Here is a 19,216-nt window from a genome sequence, read left to right as displayed (position 1 = left end):
TGCAACTCGGTGCTGATGCGCAACAAGATTTTTGTACCCAGTTGAGCTCCCACTTCTTGTGCACACATGCGCTCTGGCGAATAAGCATGCAAATGTTTGGTTGTCAGCGCCGTTCCTACGCAGAGATTTGCACCCAGTGCTAAGCTGAATTTTACACTGAAATTTGCGCCATGCTTGCGCGCTGTTGTTTTATGCTTTGCTTAGAACGAACGAAGACAAAGCGGGCGCAAGAATTTGATGTGTATGTGTGTGTGTGTATAGAATGAGACGCGCATCACACAAGTGAGAAGAAATGGTTAGTATCTGAGTTCTGCGCCAGGTACATTTTGCGCTGTCGTGCTTATGAATTGTGTGCTCTTCGCACCAAGATAGAATACGAGTTTTCTTTGAGCGCGCGCTGATGAAAATTAAACTCAGGCGCAGCGCTGCGTTTGTTTTCTGAAGACTGGTATACATACATTAGAGTGCCAATGGATGTATGGGAAAAAGTGACCTTGGAATTTTCAAACTTGATTCTCTTAAAATTGTTGATTCAGAAAAACTAGCCTACGCAAGAATTGGCTCTAGGTCTGAGATAACAGTAAATCTCGGCATTTCATGCAATTTTAATCATGCAATTTTAATTTTCATGCAATTTTAATTTTTTACTTCAGACTTTCTGTCAACCAACAGTTTAGTCGGGTCGGCCTTCTTTTGCAAAAACCGACCCAATTGAATCGGCGTAATGTGCGCACATGCATACCTCTCCGTACTGATTAAGAAGCCGACCAAACTATCGGCCCACAAAACAGTCTGCGGGGGCTCTAAGTGTAAAATTGTATATGGTAGCGGTTGTGTTAAAATGACTTGAAATATGAAACGATTTTTATTTCACCCAAGGAAAGTTTATGCGACTAGAAAAATTGGAAAAGTGAACAAATATTCGGAGCTGTTAGTCCAGTCTGTTAGTCCAAACATCGTGTTCCGTTGGGTCTAAAGCGTAAATGGAATGGGTCGAAAAAACACCGATTTTGTTCGATTGTGTTCGATAATGGTAGTTGTGTTATGTTACATAGGTGATTTTTTTCTAACGCACCATTTCATTCATGCAGAATACAGGAGCCATCTCATCCAGGGCCACAGAAGGTGGCTTTATCATATCTCATTCCTTTTCAGAATCTTCTATCGTGAAGCGCAACATACAACTACTAATCACCATCCTTCTGTCATCATCGCTCGGCTATAAACACTTGTGGAGTATATAGAATGAGACGCGCATCACACAAGTGAGAAGAAATGGTTAGTATCTGAGTTCTGCGCCTGGTACATTTTGCGCTGTCGTGCTTATGAATTGTGTGCTCTTCGCACCAAGATAGAATACGAGTTTTCTTTGAGCGCGCGCTGATGAAAATTAAACTCAGGCGCAGCGCTGCGTTTGTTTTCTGAAGACTGGTATACATACATTAGAGTGCCAATGGATGTATGGGAAAAAGTGACCTTGGAATTTTCAAACTTGATTCTCTTAAAATTGTTGATTCAGAAAAACTACCCTACGCAAGAATTGGCTCTAGGTCTGAGATAACAGTAAATCTCGGCATTTCATGCAATTTTAAGACATTTGGTATCTATTCTGTTTGTGGAACCCCTTGGGTAAATTTTCGTTTTCAAAAAAAAAAACTCAAATTTTGACGTCATTACTAAAAAAACGAAAAAAAGGCCTCTCTGGTTTTTGAGTATGTTGTGAAATATCCTCAGCTTTCAAGAAAAAACATAAAAAATACAGCACACTCTATTCCAAAGCAATATAAACAATTAAAAACAAATATAATCAAAAATTACGAAAACAAAACCTTATTTTTTGCAAGTGTAATACTCTTTCAAATATTCAAATTTAGATGATATGTGATCATCTGAATCGTTCCAGTAGTTCAATATTTTATGATAAGAAAAAAAAATGAGTGGGTTATATCTATGATATAACCGCAAGGTTCACGTGGAACTACCTTAGCTTAGCAATCATTCGTTTGTATTGATTAAATTCTTGATTGAATGAAACAGTTTCCAAATTCAATTGAGTTCAATATATTTGCTCTGTGAGTGAAAAAAATGAACAAATGCCGTGTAAAGTCAATTCATTTATTGTGATTGATTGTTCTTCGTTACAAGTAAATTTAATGACGGACCTTTTACGTTTGTTATGATGACGAGAACAAAATATATGTACGGAAGAATTATCAAACGTTTGATGAACCAGCCTAAGGCTGAAAATCTTTCCAATAAAGACAAAAAAAAATTATCAAACGATTATTTTATTTTACATTTCCCTCTGAAGTTTACATCCCAAAAGTGTACATACTTCTCGAATCTCGAATTTGCTTGAAACTGGGAAGTTCATTCGCTTTTAGTGGCTGCACGATTTTCCCAGGTTCCTAAGTTTAGAAGATCATGTTAGGACAGACATATTCCACTCTGCACAAAGGCAAGCGAGGACAAAAGTACTCGCAGTTTGCATTTATTTGCAGAGCCGATTTCCCCAGAAACCTCGGTTTTGAAGTCTGTGTTAGGGAAACACATTTCAATCGGAACAAAAATACCCCCGATTTGCATGAATTCGCAATGCCGATTTCCCCACGCTTCATGGATTTGAAGTCTGTGTTAGGGAAACACATTCCAGTCGGAACAAAAATACCCCCGACTTGCATGAATTTGAAATACCGATTTCTCCAGGCACCTTGGTTTAGAAATCTCTATTAGGGAACACATTTCGGTGGGAACAAAAGCTCCCCCTACTTTCGTATGTTCTTTTTCTTCTTTTTGGCTTTAAGAGGGTTTAAACTTTTCAATTCACTCGCCTCTAGGCTCTTTCGTGTGTTTGCAATGCCGATTTCGCTGCTTGGTTTTAAAGTCTGTGTTAGGGAACATTTTTCGATGAGAACAAAAGTCCCCCTACTTTCATGTATTTGCAATGCCGATTTCCCCAAGGCTGCTTGGTTTTGATGGCTGTGTTAGGGAAACCGTAAATCGGGCATCAAAACGATGCAGTTAAGGCGTTTAGATAACGCCTAATATTTTACAGTTATTCAATTGTGCATCTAATGAAAAACAACATTTTGTTAGTTGCGATAGATGCGTAGAAATATTCCCTATCAAGTGATGCAAACATCTCTCCTATCCAGTACGAAATGTTCGAGCTATAAGCATTCGAAATCTTTCATTTTTTCCTGCATGTTCTGTGTTTAGGTTTTCATTTTACCCTCCATATATTCCGGTTAGACGTAGTCCCACGTCAAAATTGCCACTTTTCGTAAATCTGAAAACTACTACATCGGTTGGGCATGGAATGGCTGTATATCGATGTCGAAAATAGTTTTTTTTGTCGTTATAGCGAAACATTTTAGACCGTAAATCGAAAACATACCTGCATTGCACAGGGCCGTTATAGCGAAATGTCGTATAAAGAGCGGCCGTATAGCGAGGTATGGGTGTATTCTGTATGAATCTCTAAAAATCTGAAATCTGAATCTACAGATTCTTGGTCTCAAAAAGTCGAAAAAATCTGTAGAAATACAGATTATTCTGTAGATATGGTAACCCTGCCCCCGACTTGCATGAATTTGCAATGCCAACTTCCCCACGCTCCTTGGATTTGAGAGTCTGTGTTTAGAGACGTCGGTTAATCGTTCGATTAATTCAAGTAATCGAATATAAATTATAATCGAGTAATTTTGTATCGAATAATTTAAAATCAAAATATGAATACATCGAATAATTGTCACTGTAATCGCGATTAATAAAAGAAGGCATTTTTCTCATGGTTAATGCATTTTTAGGTTAAGAATTAGACTATATAATTTCATCCAAAAATTTTTGTATCCAATAATTGAACATCGACAACCTGATAGGCCACGCGACCAGAATGATAACATGATACGTGATTATTACAAGAAAAAAATATTCGCTTGATTAATCGAATATTGAAAGACAATTATTCGAATGAATCGAATATTGAAAAATGCCCCAACGATTAATCGATAATCGAATAAATGAAAAATTTAGACATCACTATCTGTGTTAAGGAAACACATTTCAGTTAGAACCAAAATGTCCCCGACTTGCATTTATTTGCAATGCCAACTTACCCACGCTCCTTGGATTTCAAGGCTATGTTAGGGAAACACATTTCGGTGGGATCAAAAGCTCCCCCTTCTTTCATGTATTTGCAATGTCGATTTCTCCAACGCTGCTTGGTTTTGAAGTCTGTGTTAGGGAACACATTTCGGAGAGAACAAAAGTCCCCCTACTTTCACGTATTTGCAAGTCTTCTTCTTCTTCTTCTTCTTTTTCTTTGTTTACGGAGACTTTAAATCTAACGATTCATTCGTCTCCGATTTTCTTTTCTACTATTTTTATTATTTTTGTTTGAAATGTTCTATATTTTCTTGTAAAGTTCTGTTTCTTTCAAAAATTCAATAAAGTTATTCTCCTGAGTGTCATCATTACTTAATATGTCCCTTAGGTTCTGTCCAATATTATTCCTAATTCTAGCATCCTTCGTATGTTGGCAATCCAGTAGCAAGTGATTTACAGAGATGGGAGCCTCGTTGCAAGAGCATTGAGGTTTTTCTTTATTTCTTTGAAAAAGATATGTATGAGTTACCTTTGTATGGCCGATTCGAAGACGGGTGAGAAGCCGTCTTTCCTTACTGTTGTTTCAGTCATGCCATGGAAGAGTGTTGTTTTTAATTTTTTGAAGAAAAGTTGATCTGCTGTTTCTCCAGGCTATGTCCCAACTTTGGCGGATCTGTTGTTTTACCCATAGTTTCGCATCATAGCGAGGAATGGGTATATTAGGGGGTTCTTGGGTTCTGCCCCTACCGGCTAATTTGTTGGCGGCAGTGTTTCCAGGAATTCCGGTATGACCGGGAACCCAGCAGAAGGTAGTATTTTTGTCAGAAGCAGCTTCTTCTATTGCAATGATCCATGGGTGAAGGTTTTTACCTTTTTGAAGAGCCTGGAGACAGCTCGCGGAATCAGAATTTGCAATTCCGATTTCCCCAAGGCTGCTTGGTTTTGATGTCTGTGTAGGGGAAACCGTAAAGCGGGTCAATCAAAATAAGGCAGTTAGGGCGCTTAGATAACGCTTAATATTTTACAGTTATTCAATTATTTATCTAATGAAAAATAACATTTCATTAATTGCGATAGATGCGTTGAAATATTCCCTATCAATTTATGCAAACATCTATCCAATCTAGTAGAAAATGTTCGAGTTATAAGCATTCGAAATCTTGCATTTTTTTCTGCATATTCAGTGTTTATGTTTTCATTTTACCCCCATATATTCCGGTTAGACGTAGTCCCACGTCAAAATCATAGACAGCACACAGGGCACTATATGCGTTACCACTAATATGCGCAGCCAGTAATTGAAGAATACTGCCTGATTTAGAATCATCGATGGAAAAACGAATCAGCTGATTTTTTTTTGTGAAACCGTTCGAAATTCTTGGAAAGCTCGATATACCTTCATTCCTTGTTTATGCTGAAACGCCCGATACCCAGAAAGTAATCAAATCATATCATTTATATTTTCCATTGCCGTTCGACTTTTCACTAGAGCGAGCACCCTTGTGCTTTAGCTTACAGGATTCAATCGGCATGCAAAATAAATCCAATATGCAGTGCCCGATCAATTGGATTAATTGATCAGATTTTCTATCCCAATGCAATTACGGCTCTCTGTTTGTGTGTGTGTGTGTGTGTTTGCACACAAGGCTAGCTAATCAGCTCAACATGTGACTATTAGCAAACTACCTGCGCTATACTTAGTGCTGTCGTCGCCGGCACCGCCGTTTCGCACCGAACAGGAGGGCGCACGTTTTCCATGTTACATAAAGCAAATATGACATTTTCAAGCTCGGCTAGGTATCACGTAGATGTGGGAGGCTTGTCACGTTCTACACCACCGTGATGACACCCCCCACACGTACCATGGGCTTACCACTGCAACAGAGCAAAAAAAAAACGGTTTTCTATTTTCCCCAAACTCTGTCATTGGGGGTTCGCGCTATGTTTCACAATGGTTGGACTGTTGGATATCAGGCGGAATAGTAACACTGTTTTTTCCTGTCTCTCTTTATGTTTCGTGTTTCACGTACATGTGGGTCCTCTCCTGTAATAGCAGCAGCAGCACCAACAACAGCGATGTTTTCCAGCTATGTTAGTACATTCATAGTGTTGCTCAGGCCGATGGTGGGTGGTGCCACAATGCACGTACCAGAAGCGGAGATGAAAAGCGACACCATTTTTCGATTGCAGTTTTTGTTTGCGCTATTTTTTGATGTCTCGATTTCCACGAATTGCTGTATTGTAGTGAGTACATAAAAGGCGATACACTCCAGTTGCGGCGCAGCGCATGAAAAGTGGAAAAAGTAACAAAAAAAACACATTTCAAGCGGAGAAATGAAACGAACACATCGGAACATAATCTAGATCATAGCCGCCGACAGCTCATCATTCAGTTTGTTAAAATAGTTTTCCACTGTTTGCGATTCGCACAATTAACTTAGGTAGTATGTACTTTTATGTTGCGAATTCGACAACACAATGCAAATTGCTTTGACGTAGGACTACGTCTTTCATTTCTATACCGGGGTGTAAAATCAATGTTTCGAAAACGAAAGCGTTACGCCGTAGACCGAGATTTTGAGCGTTAAATAGCTCTTAAACAACTGACCGAAATGGTATGATAAACACTTCATTCGAAAGATAACATGTCTACGCGTATACTTTTCACTTTTTCATCCAAAAACTTGTTTCAATTGCCTGAAAATTGCTTTCAAAACAGGCTATTGAAATCACCAATCGGTATATAAGCGAGCGCCGCTCGGAAATCCACTCAGTTATAATAGAACAGCGATTGGAGCATGTTGTCGCTGTTCTGGTGAAGCTGACTTCGTTCATCATGAAAGCGCTGATGCACTTATTACCTGACCTGACCTGACCTGACCTGAACATCGGAGCAACCACCACACACACACATACACGCGCGGATCTATTTTCGTTTGGTTGCCATCCAGCGTCGAGAAGATTCCGGAAAGATGTCATCGTTGCTGAAAAATAACCTGCCAGTTCCGCTGGGAATTGAAAAAAAAACATTCAAGCGAAAGAGTTTATTTTAATGTTTTCTATCCGTATAACACTGCGACCAAATACATTTGGTTTTGTGATTTTTCAATCAAGTGCGACCAACGTAAGACCACGTCTTTCGGGATGTTTACTCAACAATTTCTCAAAAGAGAAATGGTCGTTCTGAGAAAGGCGAACGCAAAAATTATGTAGACTGATTTGATGCAACAGATATTTTGTCTATTGGAAATGGAATACAAATCATATCACAATACAAGCAATGTATAATGCATTATACAACTTTCGTGTGATTGCTTCTTTTTCTGAATATTGTGCCTTCAACGTAACGCTCTCGTTTTCCAAGTCCCCCAAATATTCATTTATTCATTCATTCAGAATTGATTCAGATGCAACTAAAAACAAATGATCACTGAATCAACGACAGTCCTACGTCACCCTTGCGGTTATACCACAGATATAACCCACTTCCTGTTTATTTTTTGTAAATGCTACCATCAACTCGAACGCATGTGTTCGGTTTGTTGTTGGAAGTAATTCTTCAAAATGTATTCTTGGATCTACTAAATGAATACCAACTACTTTATTTCATTGAATATATCCTTCTCAGAGAACCTTCCATCGTCGGATATCACCACAATATTCAAAAAATAACCAGGTCTATATTCTTCTTTTCTCTAACTATATCTTCTTAGTATTCCAAGTACTCATTGGATTCTGACTTTTCTATTTCTTTTAAATTTGAATCATTCGTGACAAGTAGCGGGTTTTGAGCGCCAGCAGCGAATTCGATTAAATTTGTAGAAAACTCAAACAGAAAGGGAGTTAGAGCTGAGCTGTGGGCTCCCTGCGAACCTCAATGTGTATGAGGATCAGGGCCAGAAATCTTCGAAGACGAAAAATGAAAATCGGCTCTCCTCTCAGTAGCCTCAAATCTGCCTCTTCATTCAACCTGACTTCAATCCACACTCAATTCTACTCCCCCTGACATGAATCTCGTTACCCGAGTACACAATCTTATTTTGAAGTCCATATAAAGTGAAACAAAAAATTAATTTCTGATGCAAAAAAGTAGTTACACCATTAATGGACAGTTTATTGTGTACCCACCATGAATTCAAACCAACGAACTTAGGCAGTTGTCAGATATAAAAAAAATAAGTAAAAAGAAGTCACAGGGGGTTGTGTTCCAGACACGACCGCATATTTGACATAGGATTCCGTTAGGATATCTGTTGATCTTGGATATATTTGAAGAATTATATCGTGAGGCTATTTGATAAAGATTTGGTGACCCTGAAAGGGGCCTTTTTGTTTGGTTGTTGGGTATTGTTTGTTCACTCCACCAGTGTTTACCGAATGAAGATGGTAAACAGTGATGGTAAAAGTGGAACGAGATATGATGAAAACCGCCCTATGTGATCCTAGACGAGATGCCCCCCGTGTTATGTATGGATGAAATAAAGAAAAAAACTCACCAATATAATATAAAATAATTACCAATACCGAACACAATTATCAATTTTTCTCATCAGTATAAACATGGTACTTATATATTGAGAGAACATATTTGAAATGAAAAAGGTAAATTTATTTTATAATGTATACTTTCTGAGAGTTAATTCAACCCAATACGAATATTAATTGGACTAACAACACCTAATAGTATATGTAGAGCATGTGAGAAGCATATGAGCATAACAAGTCGTATTAAACACAGCTGCTACCATATACAATTTTACAATTACACTTGTGCTAAATTGATATGAAATTTCACGAAGCAACCAACATTAAAGTTCCAAATTTTAATTTTATTACCTAGAATTAATTGTATAACTCACCTTACTTGCAGGTGAGTTGAGGTGAGTTGCACCTGTGCACCTGTGGCCGAGTGGTTAGCGTCTCACATTATCATGCCGGGTGTTCGGGTTCGATTCCCGTTCTGGTCGGGGGATTTTTTCGTCAAAGAAATTTCCTTCGACTTGCACTGTGGTCACGCGTATTCTAGAGCTTACCCCTCGGAATACATTCAAGGCGTGTTATTTGGCTTAAAAAATCTCAACTAAGTATTAATAAATGACGCTAGTTAATGCATACGTTGAGACGGCAAAAGTTCCACAAGGAACGTTAACGCCATTCAAGAAGAAGACCTTACTTGCAATATAAAAATGCCCCCGACTTGCATATATTTGCAATGCCGATTTCCCCCAAGCTGCTTGGTTTTGATGTCTCTGTTAGGGAATACATTTCAGTAGGAACAAAAGTTCCCCCTACTTTCATATATTTGCAATGCCGATTTCTCCCAGGCAGCTTGGTTTTGATGTCTCTGTTAGAGAATACATTTCGGTAGGAACAAAAGTTCCCCCTACTTTCATATATTTGCAATGCCGATTTTCCATAGGCAGCTTGGTTTTGATGTCTCCGTTAGGGAACACATTTTGGTAGGAACAAAAGATCCCCCTTCTTTCATGTATTTGCAATGCCGATTTCCCCCAGGTAGCTTGGTTTTGATGTCTCTGTTAGGGGCCCGCCGCATGTGTCGTCAACTTCGACCAATCAAAAGTGGGTATTTCCGTTAGGATAGGGGTTAAGATTTTCAATTTTTCGATAGTTAGTTTCATGAGATATATTACTTTCTTCAATATAGAAAATTGTTATGGAGTGCCGAAATTGATTGACACTAAAATTTCATCAATCCATCATGAAATGACTGAGCAATAGGCGTTTGAAATTGGACAATTTTCAAGATGTGCTCGATTTTCGATTTTCAATTTGTACCCCAATATGTTCCCGAAAGACGTAATCCTACGTCAAAAAACTTTTTATGTTGAACGGATTCTTTGTGATTAAACAGAGTAATACTACAGATAATGTACTAAAAGCTAGAAAATAATTAGGCAAACAGCAGTTAGCAGTTATCATACCTCTTCCTTCATTAATCAAGGACATTGATGAGACTAAAATAAAATCGTGGGACAAATTGGATTTCCATTATCCGCATTTAATGGTTTCATCATATGCCCCGGGTTTTTATTTTAGTCTCATCAATGTCCTTGATTAATGAAGGAAGAGGTATGATAACTGCTAACTGCTGTTTGCCTAATTATTTTCTAGCTTTTAGTACATTATCTGTAGTATTAAGGGGATTGCAAAAATAGATGATACCTACCACACAGACATTCAAATATCCATACAAACAGATCAAGCTGAATAAAACCATTTAAAAAAGTAATTGGTTATTTGGGGACTGCGGCCATCTTGGAGTTGAATTTTTCATGATCTGCTACGTTCTTATAATGCTTTCATTTGATACCCATATTGATGGAGTTCTGAAAAAATATGTAACCCGCCATTTTGTAGCGGCTGCCATTTTGGATTGGCATTTTTCACATATAACTGTGATCTACTTATCAAGCCCTTTCATTTCAATATTGCTTATATTGATGAGATTTTGAAAAAAATATATATGGCACCATTCTGTGGTGGCGGTCATTTTGGATTTACAGTTTCCATAAATAAATGTGTTCAAGTCCTTTTCTTTGATTTTATTTTCGATTTTTTTGGTACCAATTCCGTACGATACAAGTTAGAGATTTTTGTTGTAAAGTACAGATAAGTACAGATTTTTTAGAGTGTTAAAGTTACAACAATACGTGGAGTTAGTGGAGCAGATGGGGAAGAGATTTGATTTCGATTATTAGACCCTACTAATGTTCTAATAATCAAGCCCTTTTATTTGATAGCCATATTGATGGAGTTCTGAGAAAATATGTGATTCGCCATTTTGTAGCGGTCGCCATCTCGGATTTACATTTTTCATAAATAACTGTGTTCTACTAGTCAAGCCCTTTCATTTGATACCCATATTGATAAGTTTTTGAGAAAATATGTAATCCGCCATTTTGTAGCGGCCGTCATCTTGGATTTTCAAGATATGTAATAAAATACGCAGTTTTCTAGTAACTGCAGAGATAAAGGTGTGTTCCAAATTTCAGATCAATCGGTCAACAGGAAGGGGGTCAAATTCCGATTAATGTGGGATAGCGCTACAGACATGTTACAAACATACAAACATACAAACAGGGCAAGCTAAATAAAACCGTTTAAAAGAAACTGTAAAAGTCCTCGCGTTAATATAAGTAAATAGCGTGCAAAACTGCGTGCATTTTTGGAGAAATTCTAAACAAAACTTTAGTTCACTTTGTTTCCGAGCTCAATTTTGTGAAAAAAAACATACAGAAAAACGGGGTTATATCAACAAAATTCACAAATTTGTCAGCGTTTCTGAACAAAACATTGCACCCTTTTTCTATGTTTATTACTTCATAGTCCCGTGAACATCCTGAGTTGAATATGACTTTACCAATCTTGCTGAGGATGATCTAGAAGCAGATCAAGTGAACATGCCGAATTTCTTTTGCTACAAATGCTACTGAAGACGGTGGTACAGAATGGAATCTACCCATAAGTAAGGCACAATTGTTTTCTTCATATCTTCAGATTCGTAACCGTTCCAAAAGGTTTTCTTCCTAGTTACAATCAGCTATTCGAGCAATAAGTTACAGTGATATCCCTTGCATATGGTTCATCTATTAATCATCCATTGAGGAATCCAATTACACAAAAATTGATTTCAAATTCAGACGTGAAATAATTTGAAGCAGACCAATCAGACGACGATGAAGATAAAGAAAGCTAACTGGCCAGGCTTCGGATTGTCAATACAAGACCTGAAGCCACATTTTTTTTAAACAACATAACTGGAGAGTTCATATATAATTCATCAGTCATCCTCGCTCTCAACACTCCTCAATTCATTTCTAGTCAATTCAAGTCGTGTTGACGATGAATGCCGAAGTATTCCTAGTCGAAACGAATCGACTGAGAGGAGAGTCGATTTTCATGGTTCACCTTCGAAAATGTTGAACCCTGCCAGCGAGAGAGGCTACAAGGTCTGAACCAGAGCCTGGCTACGTTTTTTGGTTGGATATTTACACAGTACAACCTCGATTATTCGCGACAGCGAGTTTCATAGTAAATCTATAGGCCTTTCCGGAATTTGCCAGTGAATGATAGGCTCATGCACTTTTGTTTTAGTCATGGCTTTCACATTATCTGACCACTGGTGTACACGACCTTGTAGATGGATAGATGGATAGTTGATTTCCGTATTGATAAAACATAGTTTTCATGCTGGAATATCTTTCGACGTAGAACTAAATCTTTCAGGAAAGGTGCCAAATCAGAAAACAGGTCACATTTTTATGAAATAAAGTTAACGTTAATAACCATTTTCACTGTGAACGAATTCTCATGATTTGCATACCAATCGAATCGGAAATTCTCTAAGATTTGTTTGATATGCTGTGCATTACAATTTGCTTATCTCAAAACGGTTTAAATTCATGAAAACTGGAAGAACTTCCTTTTTTCCCATACAAGCCAAGTTTCGATTGGCCCGATTTACGGTTTCCGCAACACAGACCTCAAAATCGATGTACCTGTGGAAATCCGCTTTGCAAATATACATGCAAGTCAGGGGTATTTTTGTTCCCACCGAGCTGTGTTTCCCTAACACAGACTTCAAAATTAATGTGCCTGGGGCATCCGCTTTGCAAATACATGCAAGTCGGGGGTATTTTTTGATGTTGTGTACTTTTGTACTCGCTTGTCGTTGTGCAGACCGGAATATGTTTCCCTAAAATGTACTTTTAAGTCTGGGAAAATCGTCATTTCAGATACTAGGGGTGAATGAACTTTCGAGAACTACGTAAATATGAGATGTGCTATAATTTCAGAGGGAAATGTATAATACAATAATCGTTTGACAATTCTACCGTTCACATACAGGGTGGGCCATTTAAAGTGGAAGGATTTGTTTTTGCAATAGCAAAGTAAAGAAGTGGAATTTTATTTTTTTTTTAAATTCATTTATTTTGGTCCAAGGAGATTTGTTCTAACTACTTTTTGATTATGATATCTCGTAAATGACCGCCTCTGGCCTTGACCGCAAAATGTGCCCTTTTTCGGCATTTTCCATCACTTTGCCCAATGTTTCGGCCGATATGGCAGCAATTTCTTGTCGGATATTGTCTTTCAGCGCAGCCAGGGTCCTTGGTTTACCAGTGTATACCTTGGATTTTAAATATCCCCATAAAAAAAGTCAGGAGGCGTCATATCAGGTGATCTCGGTGGCCAGTCATAATCGCCGTTATTCGACATTAATCTTCCGGGGAACATTTCGCGCAATAATTTGGTCGTGGCAGCCGCTGTATGGCATGTAGCGCCGTCCTGTTGGAATCAACACGAATTATGCGTCGGAGAGTGGTTCGAGCGATGCCTAACTCTTGCGAACGATGGCGACCTGATGTCGATGGAGTCTCTGCAACACTGGCTCGAACGGCATCAATATTCTCGTCGAAACGTCTTGGTCGTTGTCTGGACAGATGACTGGCATTACCAACACTACCAGACGATGTTTTAACTTTATTTTTATTTTTCCACGCACGTTTAGTTAACACAATTGAGAAGTTATTTTGAATGTACAGCTGAACAATTTCAGCGCGTTGTTTAGGTGTGTATTGTTCCATGGTTAAAATTGTACTGAAATAACGCTTCCAACGCGGTATGACATTTGTTAATCTGACATCTCTGTCAAAAGTTATGGGGTTGCCAGATGCTTCCACTTTAAATGGCCCACCCTGTATTTTGATAGTCCTAGGCATCATATCAAACGTAAAAGCACGTTCATCAAATTTATTTGTAACGAAGAACATAATCTATCACAAAAACTTCGATGTATTCTAAAATAATATTCGAAGTGGTAAACAAGTGTATTTCATAATATAATTGCGTAGTTCTATGTCGAAAATATGCGGTCGTGTTCTAGATACAACCCCTTAAATTTTTTTTTTTGGATCCGCGATTTTCGTTATTCGCGGTGAGCTAGCCAGGCTATTCGCGGATAATCGGGGCTCTGCTGTATTGGCAAAAGTGAAGACAATGAAGGGTTCAAGGGCCATGTTACACTTGCATGATTATTCACGCCATACACGCTAACCAAACGTACCCTTTTGAACGGAACAGAACCTTTTTTTCGAACATTGTCCCATCTTCTTATCAATTTGTACCGTATTTTGAGTATACATAGAAAAAAACATTTGTAATTCTGTTCTAGTGTACAACGAATCTTCTTCATTTATTATCCTTGTTGAAGAGATGCTTTATATGCAACTAAAATTGATGTTAATTTTGATTATTCTATTATAATTCATCAACCCAAAAATTAAGAAGAATTTTTGATTAGTGAGGTGTAAAGTGTTCTCAAAAATTATATAGAAAGTTCTGTCCAAGAACGCGTTTTTGACGCAGGACTACGAAATTTTTATATTCAATTCACTTGTTTGACAGGAGGATCGGTGCAACGCCACTCTGTTGTCTGGAGATTCCATTTTTACTATAATAGTTTGGTCGGGTGAACACCTGGGCTTCGTCAAAACAATCGGTCAGTGATTCCAAAATAAAGAGGCTTCAGTCGACATTTTGACATTCCCCGCTCACAATCGGCTCCCTATGCATGAAGCAATTCGAACGTGGTTAACCCGAGGGCCATAGGAAGCACAATTTTATGGGGCACAATTGGAAGGCAAAGGAGTCGAAGAATATTTTTATTTCAATTCCATCAAATGGACAAATGGACGTGATCATGTCTGTCCCAAAAGGCTTTGTGAATTCTTCTCTACTCGTTTTTTATGAATAATTATGAGGATCGCATCCTCTGAGTGGGGAGCCCAAATTTATACACTCCAAAGGTTACAGTATACAGATTTTGAACCGTTTATGCAGCATCGAATGTTAATATATCGATAAAAGGCATTTTTGTCGTAATTGCTAACCAATTGTTTTGGATAAAGATTTTTTTTCGATTCTCCGAAATGAATTTGCTCTCGTACTATGCTGAACTATTGCTGATTGCTAATTGAAGGGAGAATGAGTACAATGAGTAATAAACGGGCGGAGCTAATTTGGTATATCTGTCTCTTCACAGTGTCCGCATGAACGGACGCTGCATTTGCAGTTCGAGCGAGCACTTTACACACGCCTTATTCGCAGTGTTAGAAAAACTGTGTAGCGAAAAGAGTAGCACTGCTGCATTATGATCAAGAATAGCGCAAATGCAATCTTAGTTGAAAGCAGTATTGCGACTGGCACGCGAGCCCAAATAAATTAATAGCTTTATATAACTTATTGAACAACTTGGTATTCCCCAAATAATTTTTTGGTGCACAACCTTAACACCTGCTTCACCATAGCGTCAGTTCAATGCATTGATGACAGAAAACAAACAATATTAACTGCTTGGAAAAAGGCTGAGTATTTGCCTAAGCAGAGATTCATTACCAATACCCTAGCGTAACTATTTCCCTCCCGCTATCTCCCCTCCTTGTTCATATTTATCATTACGACTGCATAATTTGTAACACCAAACAATCGTCAATCATAGCATAAAAAATTAGGCGATTGTTGCATCGTTACAGGGCCAATGCACACGGGAGCAGATACAAATAGGGTTTCAGCGTAGCGAAGATGCACTATTTTGACGTACGGGTTATGAAGCACGCTCGTACGCATACAAATATCCATATATCGATGGCTTGAACCAACTAAATATACACACTCTTATCTCCGTTTTGCGCTCTTCTCAACAGAAGCCCTTTCTGTTAATATTGCCAGTCTAGATTAGCTTAGCTGTCATCCTTCTAGAGAGAGTTTTCCTACCGTCATGCGAAACCAAATCACTGACAAAATTCCAGAACATTTATTTTCTTGGTGAGCTGACGATAGCCTAGCTTGATGATTACCCACACAATTGTGTAGCTCAGAACTTTAATGCAATGGTGTCTGTTTGATGCAATAAGTGCAATGCCAGAGACATCAGCGAGTGAGTAATTTAGTCGTGTCCACAGCTCAGTCCGAAACGAAGACATGTGATGGCGCAAAACAAGGAAGAACAAGCGATGTTCATTGTTTCGTATCTAGAACGTTACTGAAAGTTTGCCTTTCCTTCCTTTCCTTGTTGAATTAAAGAGACTTTAAACTTCTTAAGTTCATTTGTCTGTATCCTTCAAAACGGCTTTTGAGAAACTTTACATTATCCATATTATTACCCCTCCACCCCCATTGCCTTGAGAAAGGCATTCGATCCCTCGCCGTCTAGCTCGCCCAACAACGATGTTGTTCAGTCGATTTCCTCACGAATAATGCAAGTTTGCCTCAGCGAGATCCACTGTTTATACTCTAGGCAAATATTCCCCTTCGTTCTTCTTCTTTTCCTTTGTTCACGGAGACTTTACATCTCTTTACATCATCAACGATTTCCCCTACGTTGCTCGTCGATAAGTTGCCCGTTATTGACAGCTCTGTTGGGAAAGCACAAAAATGGACAGAGCAAATGTATGAGGAAATGGGAATGCTTCCAATTTTCATCAATTTAAACCATATGCAGATTATGGAATTATAATGTATAGCTTATCAAACAAATCTCAGAAAATTTCCGATTTGTTTGGTAGGTAAATCGCCAAAATCCGTTCGCGGCAAAAATACTTATTAACGTTAACTTTATTTCATAAAAATGTGACCTGTTTTCTGATTTGGCATCCTTAATGAAAGACGTAGTTCTATGTCAAAAGTGTGTTTTGGAAAGTGAATGGAAGGAGAATAACGGAAAATGGAATAAGTTCGATTTTAATTATGTTTATATTTTTTTGTTAACATTTTCGATGTTACTTTTAGGGTTAAAAAGACAAACAATCAGCAATTTGCTAGCCTTGTGGCTTTTATGGAGCAATATCCCGACGTGGCTAAAAAGTGTAAATTTGTTCCTCGGGTATCGTTAACTGCGCTATGGTTGACACTCAAGGATTCGCTGAACAGCTTGGGTCCTCCAACACGTTCCGTTACAGCATGGCAAAAGGTAAGCTGGTTAATCTTTGTTCTACTCGCTTTTCAATTTACCGCTTTTAATTTACTGCTTTCTGGTTAAAGGGCTACAATTAAAGCGGAAATTGCAGCATAAAAAACTGAAAAGTAAGTGAGTTCGGGAATAAGGTCCTTTGTGATCATCCGTCGCCGCGCAAAAAATGCGTTGGATTTCCGGAAGCTAGTTTCGTCAATTGGTTGACAAAACGCGAGCTGCATTTTGAGAATCACATCACATTCCGCAGTGAATCCTGGTGTTAAACTTCCTGCTCACTAACAATTGAGGGTTTTAGAATGAAAGGGGTGTAAGTGATTTCATCGATTTCTCTACATCGACTCTCTCTTTTGGTCATAACTTAGCTGCAAATACATTCCCAGCTGTATTTGACAATGCGGAAGACAGGTCAGAGCCTCATCTATCGAATTCAATAGCAAACTCAAATTGGAACGTTTTTGCAGTTGAGTTATCCATGACAATCGTCGAGGATCCACGCTATCGTAGAAACCCACGAAAATTATTTTGTCTCCAACGCGGACAGTACCAACCGATGTTGCCACTGCGATGTGATATTTCTAAGAAGTTCTAAAAAGTGACAACTAGAATTTCTTTCAGTTCAGTGACAACCAGAGATGCCAGATTTGAAGACATGTCTGCATTTTGGAGATATTTGGCTTACTGTGAAGACATTTTCGATACATTATGAAATATGTGAAGACATTTCAGTATGATAGCGTATGTGAATTTTTAAGATATTATTTCCATAAAATGTTAACTATTGGCCGAAAATATCGTCAAAAGAAGTAGGGCTTTTTTCTCAGTGTCATTCGCTCACTTTTCATCAGTGTCACTTGTTCACTTTTGCACTTAATAATCAACGGAGACTTTCGTCTCGTATTTTTTTTTCAACTAACCTAATTATAATAAACCTCATTGGTTACGATATCGCCACTGCGCAAAGCTAGTCTCAGGGTCATTGACACCTTTTTTTCAAATTTCTTTAAGCAAAAAAAAACCCACAAGTATGTAAAATGAATCCAACAACAATGCGACTTGTATTTCAAATTTTGGAGAACTTCGTGCGGTCCGAATACATATAAACAAATTGAGTTATCACAGTTCAGTTTTTGCGGAAGAACGAGGGCGATATTTGCTTTATCAAAGGTATATCAAGCCAATTATCATTTCTAAAATGAAATTTAGTTCGCAGTTGCGGAATATATTCTTTGTTCACATTTATGAAAAAAAAACTTCAAAACCTCAAGGTATGTTTAATAAAATGAACTGTATAACAAAGCCAATTAGAATAAACATTGAATAAGCTGTCAAACGTTGTTCAAAAATTAGTTATGGATTTTTGATTCCTTCGATATGATTTTGAAGACATTTGGAGACATTTTTTCGTACAATGTGAAGATCACCTGGCATCCCTGGTGACAACTAGAAAATTCATGGTGGGGAAACTTCCCGTTGAATTCCAACTCATGACAAGCAACTTCCAGTATGTGACAGCACCTTTGCTAGCACCTAACGAGACAATCGAACCACGAATCGACCAGATACCGGAATCTCAACCAAGCATAGCTGCAACCTAGACAAAAGAACAAACAGAACGAAAATGGCGGCTTTCTTTCCTTCGAAGTAAAGTACAGATAAATGAGAAGAACGGTTGCTTCATTTTTTCATCAAATGTTTGCTGTTTTTATTACTATCAATATATATACTTTTAATTATTTTCAAATGTTGTTTTTTCATCTTTTTTATCAGTAATCTCTGTACAAGTAATTTTAATTTTATGTCAATTATATATCCATATATTTATGTATAATATATTCAGTATGTGTGTAGTAGATTTTTTTTTCTTTCAATTATTAAATGTTACCATTAAAAACTAAGTCTAATAAAAAAAAGGAAAAAATAAAAAATCTATTTTCACTTGTTGCGAATCTTAACATTTAGTTATATTGTTTTTGTTGTTGTTTGTTGATGTTTTTTTTTGTTTTCAACTTGCTTCATCGCAAAAAAAACAAGTGAAGGATAGAATGTATATTTTCCGCAAAAATGAAAATCTAATTTATTTATTTTTCATTCGAATTAAATAAAGAAGAAGTTGAA

General features: G+C 37.8%; 1 protein-coding gene across 4 annotated transcripts in view; it reads right to left on the bottom strand.

Moving 5' to 3' along the window:
* Nucleotides 1-19,216, bottom strand: part of LOC129776910 (inositol-pentakisphosphate 2-kinase) — a 355,299-nt gene that overhangs the window by 298,289 nt on the left and 37,794 nt on the right. The window lies entirely within an intron of this gene.

The sequence above is a fragment of the Toxorhynchites rutilus genome, chromosome 3, assembly GCF_029784135.1.
Source record: "Toxorhynchites rutilus septentrionalis strain SRP chromosome 3, ASM2978413v1, whole genome shotgun sequence".
Taxonomy (NCBI): domain Eukaryota; kingdom Metazoa; phylum Arthropoda; class Insecta; order Diptera; family Culicidae; genus Toxorhynchites; species Toxorhynchites rutilus.
The sequence above is the reverse complement of the archived record's forward strand: the minus strand, read 5'-3'. Positions and strand labels throughout refer to the sequence as shown.